Source organism: Canis lupus, chromosome 3 (genome assembly GCF_048164855.1).
Source record: "Canis lupus baileyi chromosome 3, mCanLup2.hap1, whole genome shotgun sequence".
NCBI lineage: Eukaryota > Metazoa > Chordata > Mammalia > Carnivora > Canidae > Canis > Canis lupus.
The window spans coordinates 80,290,883-80,303,086 of record NC_132840.1 but is presented as its reverse complement, the minus strand read 5'-3'; positions in this window follow the sequence as shown (position 1 = coordinate 80,303,086).

Here is a 12,204-nt window from a genome sequence, read left to right as displayed (position 1 = left end):
GCCTTTGGCCCAGAGCGCAATCCTGGAGACCCAGGATCGAATCCCACGTCGGGCTCCCGGTGCATGGAGCCTGCTTCTCCCTCTGCCTATGTCTCTGCCTCTCTTTCTCTCTCTCTTTGTGTGACTATCATAAATAAATAAAAATTAAAAAAAAAAAAAAAAGAACTTCTTAAACTCAACAGCAAAGAAACAAACCATCCAATCATGAAATGGGCAAAAGACATGAACAGAAATCTCACAGAGGAAGACATAGACATGGCCAACAAGCGCATGAAAAAATGCTCCGTATCACTGGCCATCAGGGAAATACAAATCAAAACCACAATGAGATACCACCTCACACCAGTGAGAATGGGGAAAATTAACAAGACAGGAAACAAAAAATGTTGGAGAGGATGTGGAGAAAGGGGAACCCTCTTGCACTGTTGGTGGGAATGTGAACTGGTGCAGCCACTCTGGGAAACTGTGTGGAGGTTCCTCAAAGAGATAAAAATAGATCTGCCCTACGACCCAGCAATTGCACTGCTGGGGATTTACCCCAAATATACAGATGCAGTGAAATGCCAGGACACCTGCACCCCGATGTTTATAGCAGCTATTATGTCCACAATAGCCAAACTGTGGAAGGAGCCTGGTGTCCATTGAAAGATGAATGGATAAGGAAGATGTGGTATATGTATACAATGGAATATTACTCAGCCATTAGAAACGACAAATACCCACCATTTGCTTTGAAGTGGAGGGACCTAGAGGTTATTATGCTGAGTGAAATAAGTCAATCGGAAAAGGACAAACATTATATGACCTCGTTCATTTGGGGAATATAAAAAATTAGTGAAAGGGAATAAAGGGAAAGGAGAGAAAATGAGTGAAAATATCAGTGAGGGTGACAAAACATGAGAGACACCTAACTCTGGGAAATGAATAAGGGGTAGTGGAAGGGGAAGTAAGTGGGGGGTTGGGGTGACTGGGTGATGGGCAATGAGGGGGGCACTTGGTGGGATGAGCACTGGGTGTTATGCTGTATGTTGGCAAATTGAACTCCAATTAAAAAAAAAAAAAGTATGTATTACTGGCTTAAAACCAAATGAGCTGGGCACTGACTTTGGATATGTATTTCCATGAAGACAATCATCAATGTGAACAGAGTGGTAACTAGCACTTACGGAATATATACCCTAGGCCATGCAATGCATTTAGCAGTCTTGTTGATGCCTTCTCTTTTAATCCTGAAAACAGTCAAAATTATTAAATTGTGGTATATAAGTATACAAAATTAAGATTATTAATTAAATTATTAAGATTACAGGATCCTAAGCAAGACAAACTGGAGAGTTTTTTCACAAGTCAAAATAAATGGTTGTGGTCCAGAGACTCCCTCAGGCTCCTTTTCAAACTTCTCAAATTTCTGAGTGAAAATTATTTTGGACACATAGTACTACTCCTTGATAAACTGGCATTCAGAAATAAAGTACCAAACCTGGAACTAAAATTCTAAATGAATTCTCAACTTGAAATATGATCTACTGAAGGCAAGAAGAAAAATGGAATCCTACTAACATTATTGACATATGTTTTTTGAGGGAATGAAGGGAATAAGTAGTAGCTAAATCTATGCTATAAATATAGTTACATATGTTGAGGAAAGAAGTTCAAATATGTGGTTAAAAAGTAAGAGAGGGGAAGTTGTGGCTTCCATTAATAGTGTAATAGTTTGGTCAAACTAACCCTCCTTCAGATAACAATTATAAATGGGGCAAAAAATAGAAAAGAGCTATTTGAAAGTTCCTTTAAAGGAACTGGAGAGAAGTCACCCCTAAAAAGACAGGAACAGTGCTGGGTTAGAATTGCAAGTCTGTGGCCTTATGCCTGAGAGGATTTTTTAGTCCACAGATCAAGGACAAACCCACAATTTACTGGTTTGAGGAATCAGAGAATAAACATTAGGGCTAGCAGAGCAGCTGTAAAATTAGAGAAATCCTGGAAAGTAAGAAGCCACAATGAAACCTCAAAATGAATATAAACTATGACCAAATTTTTGGCTGATCACTGACTCCAGGAAGCTGAAAGAACTGAACAGAGATGTGTGCTGCTATCTACCTCAAAGAAGATAGAGTTTGGACTACAAGTCTGTGGGACCCAGGAAATTTAACAAAAATCTCCTGCCCCTGGACAAGCAGAGCAGGACTAATTCCATTTTGTGCTGCACCCGCCACCTCCTGTATCACCCCCACAGGACCTGCTTATTGCTTAAGGCACTGCCCCACCCTAGTCAAGCCGCTGGGCACACCCTAATCGGAAATCGGCTCATAACAATGTAACCCCGCCTTGTGCCCACCAGAACTGCGCACCCATTCTGACCAGAGTGATAGGCCAGTTCAAATTGATACTATAGGGTAAGATGTAATTCAATCGGCCACCTGCGTGTGGACCTACATGACTGTGCAACTTTCTGCGTATATTACAATCCCATTGGCCACTGGCCCCTATAAAGCTGCTACGCCTCTTAGTCTCGGGGTCCAAGTCTCTGCTCCGCTGTGTTGGGTATACTTGGACCCAAGCTCGAGCTTGCAGATAAACCCTCGTGTGTTTGCATCAGTGTCGGCTCCTTGGTGGTTTCTCAGATTCGCAATCTTGGGCACAACAAAGTCAACCCAAGATAACCACCTAGTAGAAAACAAGTTGATGCTCTTCAGAGGAACGTACAAAGTCCAGAACCTCTACAATGCATCATTTACTATGTCCACTATGTAATAAGAAATAAAGGCATAGAAATAAAAATGTAACCCATAGCAAAGAAAAAAAAGTTACTGACCCCAAGAAATACCACACATTAGAATTAGTAAACAAAAGCAATAAGCAGCTATTAGAGATGTGTTTAAGACTCTAAAGGAAAATAGTGTCATGCCTCATGAAGGAAATTGAGGAAGACACAAAAAAATAGAAAAACAAAAAAGCAAAACAAAACAAAAGAAATGGAAAAACATTTCATATTCGTGGATTGAAAAAACAAATATTGTTAAAATGTCTATGCTACCTAGAGCAATCTACACATTCAATGTACTGCCTATCAAAATCAACTTATTTCAGAGTTGGAACAATTAATCCTAAAATTTGTATGGAACCAGAAAAGATCCCAAATAGCTGAAGGACTGTTGAAAAACAAAACCAAAACTAGTGGCATCACAATTTGGACTTCAGGCTCTATTACAAAGCTGTAATCATCAAGACAGTAAGGTACTGGCATAAAAACATATAGATCAATGGAATAGACTACAGAACCCAGAAATAGACTCTATAGTCAACTAATATTCAACAACACAGGAAAGAATATCCAGTGGAAAAAAGTCTCTTCAACAAATGGTGCTGGGAAAATTTGACAGCTACATGCATAAGAATGAAACTAGACCATTTCCTCACACCATACACAAAAATGGATGATAGACCTGAATGTGAGATAGGAATCCATCAAAACCCTAAAGGAGAACACAGGCAGCAACCTCTTTGACCTTGGCTGCAGCAACGTCTTGCTAGACAGGTCTCCAAAGGCAAAAATGAACTATTGGGACTCCATCAACATAAAGAGCTTTTGCATAGCAAAGGAAAACAGTCAACAAAACCAAAAGGCAACTACAGAATGAGAGAAGATATTTGCAAATGACGCATCAGAAAAGGGCTAGTATCCAAAATCTATAAGGAACTTATAAACTCAACACCCAAAAAACAAATAATCCAAACAAGAAATGGGCAGAAGACATGAACAGACATTTTTCCAAAGAAGACATACACATGGGGCAGCCCTGGTGGCTCAGCAGTTTAGTACCGCCTTCAGCCCAGGGCGTGATCCTGGAGACCTGGGATCAAGTCCCATGTCAGGCTCCCTGCATGGAGCCTGCTTCCCTCTGCCTCTCTCTCTCTGTCTCTCATGAATAAATAAATAAAATCTTAAAAAAAAAAGAAAGAAGAAGAAGAATACATACACACGGCCAACAAGCACATGAAAAAATGCTCCACATCACTGGACATCAGGGGAATACAAATCAAAACCACAATGAGATACCACCTCACATCAGTCAGAATGGCTAAAATTAACAAGTCAGGAAACAACAGATGTTGGCGAGGATGCGGAGAAAGGGGAACCCTCTTACACTGTTGGTGGGACTGCAAGCTGGTGCAGCCACTCTGGAAACAGTATAGAGGTTCCTCAAAAAGTTGGAGCTACCCCATGACCCAGCAATTGCATTACTGGGTATTTACCCCAAAGATACAAACGTAATGATCCGAAAGGGCACCTGCACCCCAATGTTTATAGCAGCAATGTCCACAATAGCCACACTATGGAAAGAGCTGAGATGTCCTTCAACAGATGAATGGATAAAGAAGATGTGGTATGTAAATACAATGGAACATTACTCAACCATCAAAAAAATGGAATCTTGCCATTTGCAATGTGGATGGAACTAGAGAATATTATGCTAAGTGAAATAATCAGAGAAAGACAATTATCATATGATCTCACTCTTATATGGAATTTAAGAAACAAAACGGAGGATCATAGGGGAAGAGAGGAAAAAATAAAACGATGAAATCAGAGAGACAAACCATAAGATTCTTAATCATAGGAAACAAACTGAAGATCACTGGGAGGACGGACATGAAGGAGAGCACTTGATGTAATGAGTACTGGGTGCTATATACAACTGATGAATCACTGAGCTCTACTTCTGAAATAAATAATATATGCTAATTAACTAAATGTAAATAAAATTTTTAAAAAATAGGGCAGCTCGGGTGGCTCAGCGGTTTAGCGCCACCTTCAGGCCAGGGCCTGATCCTGGCGACCTGAGATCAAGTCCCACGTCTGGCTCCTGGCAGAGAGCCTGCTTCTCCCTCTGCCTGTGTCTCTGCCTCTCTCTCTCTCTGTATCTCTCATGAATAAATAAAATCTTTAAAAAAATTTTTTTTAAATACTGTCATAAATAAATAAATAAATCTTTAAAAAATAAATTAAAAAAATACTCTCATATGAGTGAATAGATAAGGAATCTCAACACAAACTAAAACTACAAAAAAGAACCAAATGAAAATTTTACAATTGAAAAGTACAAAACTGAAAAAAAAAATCACTGGATGATCTTAACAGCATATTGGAGACCACATAAGAATCAGCAATTTTGAAGAAAGCTCAACAGAAATTATCCAACTTGAAAAACAGAGAAAAAAATATTAAAGAGGGACGCCTGGGTGGTTCAACAGTTGAGCATCTGCCTTCGGCTTAGGGGGTGATTCTGAAGTGCCGGGATCAAGTCCCACATCAGCCTCCCTGCATGGAGCTTGCTTCTCCCTCTCCCTGTCTCTGCCTCTTTCTTTGTGTCTCTCGTGAATAAATAAATAAAATCATTAAAAAATATATTAAAGTGGGGATCCCTGGGTGGCGCAGCGGTTTGGCGCCTGCCTTTGGCCCAGGGTGCAATCCTGGAGACCCGGGATCGAATCCCACGTCGGGCTCCCGGTGCATGGAGCCTGCTTCTCCCTCTGCCTATGTCTCTGCCTCTCTCTTTCTCTCTGTGACTATCATAAATAAATAAAAAATTAAAAAAAATATTAAAGTGAACAAAACTTCAGTGACTTGTGGGACAGTATCAAGCAATAGAACATAAGATTAATTGGAGTCTCAGGGGCACTTGGATGGCTCAGTGGTTGAGTGTTTCTGCCTCAAAAAATAAATAAATAAATAAAAAGCTGAAGTAATTTCTTCTTGTTCAAGGAAGCTGAATGAAAAGGATGCCAGATGGCAACTCTGATCTACAGGAAGAAATGTGGAGAACAAATATAATAAACGTGGTAAATATAAGACATATACCTTATTTCTTTTCCTAATTTTAAAAGCCATACCTGCTTAAAGATAAAATTATTTTTAACGTAAAAAGATACACATAACAATGATAGCACAAAGGAAAGAGGAGGTATCTGGAACCATAGTTTCAAAAGTTTCTTTTTTTCAGGACACTTGGGTGGCTCGGTTGGTTAAGCATCAATCTCTTGATCTCAGCTCAGGGCTTGATCCCAGGGCTGTGAGTTCAAGCTCCCGTGCTGGGCATGGAGCCAACTTAAAAAAAAAAAAAAAGTTTTGGGGCACCTCGGTGGCTCAGTTGGTCAAGTGTTTGCCTTTGGCCCAGGTCATGATCCCGGAGTCCTAGGATTGAGCCCTATGTTGGGCTCCCTGATCAGTAGGGAGTATCCTTCTCCCTCCAGCTTGTGCTCTCTCGCTCGCTCTATCTCTCAAATAAATAAAATCTTAAAAAAAAAAAAAAGTTTCGAATTTTTAAGTGAAGTAGTACAGTATTAATTTATTCAACTGTGAAGAGATAAAGTAATCCTTAAAGAAAACTCATTTAAAAAAATACACAAACGTATAGCTAAAAAGCCAATGGAAAAATTAAAATGCAATACTAAAAAGTATTTGATTTACTCGAATAAAGGTAGAAAACTGTGGCTGTAGGGGAATGTTTTCCATTGTCTCTCTTGACTGGCTGGCTCCTCCCTTGGAGTGCACTTGACTAAAACTTTGTTTTGCTTTATTTTCATTTTGCTGTCCTGCAATTCTTTACTATGGCAGTGAAAAGAACTGAGGTTTCTTTTTCTTTCCATCTCATTCTTGGTAACAAAGGGAACCGTGGTGACTCTTGGTGGGAATGCAAAATGGTGCAGCTACTATGGAAAACAGTAGGGAGGATCCTCAAAAATTTAAAAATAGAACTACCATATGATCCAGCAACCCACACTACTGGGTATTTGCACAACTGGTATTTACGCAAAGAATATGAGAAAACTAATTCAAAAGGATTAGTACACTCCTATGTTTACTGTAGCATTATTTACAACAGCCAAATTATGGAAGCACCCCAAGTGTGATATATGAATGGATAAAGAAGATGTGATACACACACGCACACACACACAGAGGAATATTACTCAGCCATAAAAAAGAATGAGATCTTGCCAGTTCTAACAAGATAGATGGACCTAGAGAGTATAATAAGAGAAATAAGCCAATCAGAGAAAGACAAATACCATATGATCTTACACATATGTGAAATTTGAGAAACAAAACAAAGGAAAAACAAAGAGACAAACCAAGAAACAGTCTTTTAACTATACAAAACAAACAGTTATCAGAGGGAAGGTAGGTAGAGGGATGAAACGGTAAAGGGGATTAAAAATACACTTATCGGGCAACCCGGGTGGCTCAGCAGTTTAGCGCCACCTTCAGCCTGGGCGTGATCCTGGAGACCCAGGATCAAGTCCCACGTCAGGCTCCCTGCATGGAGCCTGCTTCTCCCCTTACCTGTGTCTCTCATAAATAAATAAAATATTTACAAAAAACAAAAAGAAAAAAAGGAATACACTTATCATGATGAGCACTGAGTACTGTACTGAATTTTTTGTTTTTTTTTTAGATTTTTTATTTATTTATTCATGAGAGAGAGAGAGAGAGGCAGAGACACAGGCAGAGGGAGAAGCAGGCTTCATGCCGGGAGCCTGACACGGGACTCGATCCCGGGACTCCAGGATCATGCCCTGGGCCAAAGGCAGGCGCTAAACCACTGAGCCACCCAGGGATCCCCTGTACTGAATTGTTGAATCACTATATTATATACTTGAAACTAATAGAACACTGTATATTAACTTTATGGAGATTAAAATAAAATGTTAAAAATTGTAAGCTGTACAAATATAAGGAATTTATTATTAAATGTTTAATTTTTTTACTCTCCACCCCCCCACCAAAGACAATAACCAATTAATTACAGCTAACTAACCACAGAACAACTATAGTCCCATACCCACCAAGGCAAGCAAAGGCCAAGTCAGGAGCCTGCACTTCCACCTTAATGAGCCTATAATTAGGTGCCTAACCCCCCTGCTGTGGTTGTATCAGGTAAGGCCAAAGAAGGAGTTGGGACATTCACCCCCCAGTAAGAAACAGGGCCCTTGCCAGTGTCAGCATGGCCATGTGGAAAGCCAGGACTTCTGCCTCCACTTAACAATAATGGGGAGTTCCCATTCTCATTGGTGGTATCAGAGGAAGTCTACTGAGGTTGAGATTTTCCCCATTACCCAGCATACTGAGGCAGTCCCCATGATAGTATCAGCAGAGACCACGTGTGAAATTGGAACTCTACCCTGCATGGCAGCAATGAAGGGCTCTCCGACTTGGGTGCCAAATGGGAAACCTGTACATCTGTCTCTACTGGGTAGGAACAAGGTATTGTCCACCTCATTGCCGGAACTGTTGCAAAAAAAAAGCCAACTAAAACAAAATGCTTCAGTAAAATTGTATGCCCAGGATATAATTTAAAAATGTCCAAGTTTCAAAAAATCACTCTTCATACCAAAAACCAGGAAGATCCCACACTAAATGAAAGTAAAATATAAAGACAAGCAATCCATGCCAAAACTGAGATGACAGACATGTTTATCTGAAAAAGATTTTAGCAATCATAATAAATATGTCTCCATGAAGAATTATGAACATTCTTGAAACAAGTGAATAGAGGGGCACCTGGGTGGCTCAGTGATTGAGCCTCTGCCTTGGGCTCAAGTCGTGATCCTGGGGTCCTGGGATCAAGGCCTGCATTGGGCTTCCTGAGGGGAGCCTGCTTCTCCCTCTGCGTATGTCTCTATGTCTCTCATGAATAAATAAATAAAATCTTAAAAAATAAAAAATAAAAGGAAACAAGTGAATACCCTCAGTAGATAAAATGTTTTAGCAAAGAAATAAAACATAAATACTAAATAAAAACTTTAGAACTGAAAAATATAATAACCATAATAAAAACCTTAGTGGAGTGGACTCAGCAGCAGCAGAATGAGGGGAAAAAGGAGAATGAACCAGAAGACAGAAAAATAGGGGGGAAAAAAGTGAGAAATTACCCAATCAGAACAAAAAACAGCAAAAAATAAAACTACACACACACACACACACACACACACACACACACACACACACACAAACGATTAAAGCCTGAGGGATCCATGAAACTATAACAAAAGATTCATGCCATTGGAGCCCCAGAAGAATAAAACAAAGAGGGGCACTTGGGTGGCTCACTGGTTGAATGTCTGCCTTCAGCTCACGTCATGATCCTGGGGTCCTGGGATCGAGTGTCACATCGGACTCTCCAAGGGAATCCTACTTCTCCGCTTCTCTCTCTGCGTCTCTCATGAATAAATAAATAAAATCTTTAATATAAAAAAAAGGGGGGGAGAGAAGAAAGAAAGCAGGACTGAAAATGGACTAAACCATAGCTACAAACTTGCCAGATGTAGGAAGAGACATAAACAGGGTATGGGGGCATGAACACAAAGGGAAACCCTCCCTGACACCCTCCAACACACAAGAAAAGTGCACTCCCTCAAAGGAGGAATTTGAAGCCTGTAGCCCCTGGAAAGTAACAGTAGCAACAATAAAGTATGACCTATCACAATTCCTGACTAGACTGACTCAACTCATGCTGACAGCCTCACTCAAAAAGAAGCATGTCCATGTCTAGGTGTCAATACTATTTATCTTATTCTCTACAATTCTACCCATGGTGCCAAACATTTGATTAAAAAATTACAAACAAAGGCAAGAGAAAACAATAAATTGTCATAAGATAAAGTAATTATCATAACTGAACTGTGCAATGGCCCATTAGAACTATTAATTAGAGACACTGACTACAATATGTTAAAAACCTGAATGAAAAAGTTAGACAGGATGCCTGAACAGATGAAAAATCTTAACAGAGAAATGGAATCTCTAAGAAAAAGAGTCCATGGGTAGAAATAAAATCACACAGTATCAGAGGTAAAGAATTTCTGTGCTGGGCTCATCAGTAGACTCAATACAGGAGAGGAAAGAAGCAGTGAACTTGAAGACTGGGCAATAGGAAATAGAAACATGAGGAGACATAATAATAATAAAATTAATAATAGAAAGAAGAAACCAGCACATAACATCTGATAGCCGTTTGATAATACAAAATATTCTACAGATGTGATTAGTTTCCCAGACAGAGAAGAAAGAGAAAATGGGATGGAATATTATATACTTAAAAACATAAAAGCCAACACTTTCCAAAAATAATGAAAAACATCAAAACACAGATCCAAAGAAGCTAAAAGAATCTCACATAGGAGTACACACAACATCACCACCAGAACCACCAAACCGCTTAAAGCCAGAGATAAAGAGCAAATCTTGACATCAGGAGAATAAGGTACTTTAAGTAAATTGTGATAAATTAAAGGTATATACCCCAAACACTAAAACAAGGTATGTCTCTACATGAGAAGATGAGATGGCTAGTGATGTCTATTCTGGCCACTATTTTATACTTTTTCTAAACTGAATATTTTAGTTACATGAGTTAAACATAAAAACAAAGATTCCAAATAACACCAACTTAAAAAGACACATTCCTTAAGAAAAAAAGCTACATAGTGGAAAGGGGGAAAGACCGAGGAAGTAGAGAGAGTGTGTGTGTGTGTGTGTGTGTGTGTGTGTGTGTGTGTACCAGAGGGGCTGGTGAAGGAGTCCCTCCCAGCCCTAAGTTCTATGAATAAGAGGGAGGCAAGACACTGGAGCCATTGTGGCTCTGATCAGCCTGGCACCAAAGGAGCCTCTAAACCGAAGGCACCCTGAGGGCAGGAAGCAGGTCTGTTTTATTCACTGTTCTATAATCATCATCTAGTTCCCAGGCTTAGCCAGCAGAAAATATGGGTTGAAGGAAGGAAAAGAGGGAAGAGGAAAGCTTGCTATCTGGCAGCCAGTGATAGGGGAGGGAGGGAGGGTTGGAGGTGCAGAGAGAAAAGGGGAGGTTGACACAGGAATCTGAGAGAAAGAGCACCAAGGGTGGCGGGAAGCAGAAAGCCTTGATCTGCTGGGTCAAGCTGTGGACATGTCAAGAGCCACAGCTGAGCAGGGCAGGCTTCAGGCCTTGAACGGTGCTGGGGCAGGATGGCCCCGTCCTTTGAGGCTACAGGAGCACAGAAAGGACTAAGTGAATAACTCACCAGTTCAAAGAATGGCCAATCTCTACGGTTGTTTCTAGTGTCACCGTGGTATCCAAACCAGTTTGCACCCTTGGTTTGCAGAAAGGCAGGGAGAGACGCCCAGTGTCCCGGTCTCCATACGGGAGCTTGTTATCTGGAGAAGAAGACAAGAAAAGAGCATCTCTGATTGTGGCCTGCAAGTTCAAGTGCTTGTCATCTACAAGGTAAACAATACATACCCGTGGAAAGACTGAGTGATTCAGCCAACAGGAAGAAACGGCACATAGTCCTGAGTTGCCAGGTAAGAAGGGACACCAGCCACCCTGCAATGGCCACCCTAGTGGCCATCTCCCCGCAAACCCTCACCTTGCCCCCACCAAGGCCTCCAGTTTCCAAAAGCACCACCACAAACAGGCTCTGCTACAACTTTTATAGCCAGTCCTGCCCATCCTGGGGTCTGCATGGGGACTCCCCAAAGACCCAGGGATCCCTCAACAAGCACTTCTTCTCCTGATACGTCTGTTGGTCCAGTCAAGGGTCGGTGGCAGTCCAGCACCAGATCCAGGACCCTTTTGCAACTTTTTTTTTTTTTTCCAAAGGATTTCACTATCACTTTATTCACTATCACATGTGATGCTTTAGAGCATAATCAAATACTGTTACACTGATTTCAGCCCTGGCTCAAACAATGGAAACACTAATTTTACAAACAGTGCCAGAACCCAGAACAGGATTCTTTTCACAGTGCTTAATGGTGGAGTTTGCAAGGAAGAGCCTAAAGCCAAGCCCTGTAGGGAGTTTCCAGAGTAAAATTCTAGCAAGCTGATTATAGAGATATGGTGACATTTACTTAAAACCACCACCCACGGGGATATCCCTGATGTGTTCTGGCCAGGACCCCTTTTTTCAACTTTTTAGGAAAAACACCCTTCTGGAGCTCTCCACTTTTGCCCCCGGGACTCCTGAGAACTACCGCCCCAAGATGAGGCAAACATCACTCAGGTGACTTTGCACGTCCCACCTACCTTCCCACCTACCTTCAGCGGCTGTCAGAGAGTTCTGCAGGCTCCCTGCAGTCTGGGTGGCACTTGGCTCAGCCTGGCAAACTCCATTGGCCATAAAAATCTGATAGACGTAGACTCTTAGATTCTGGAAATGTAC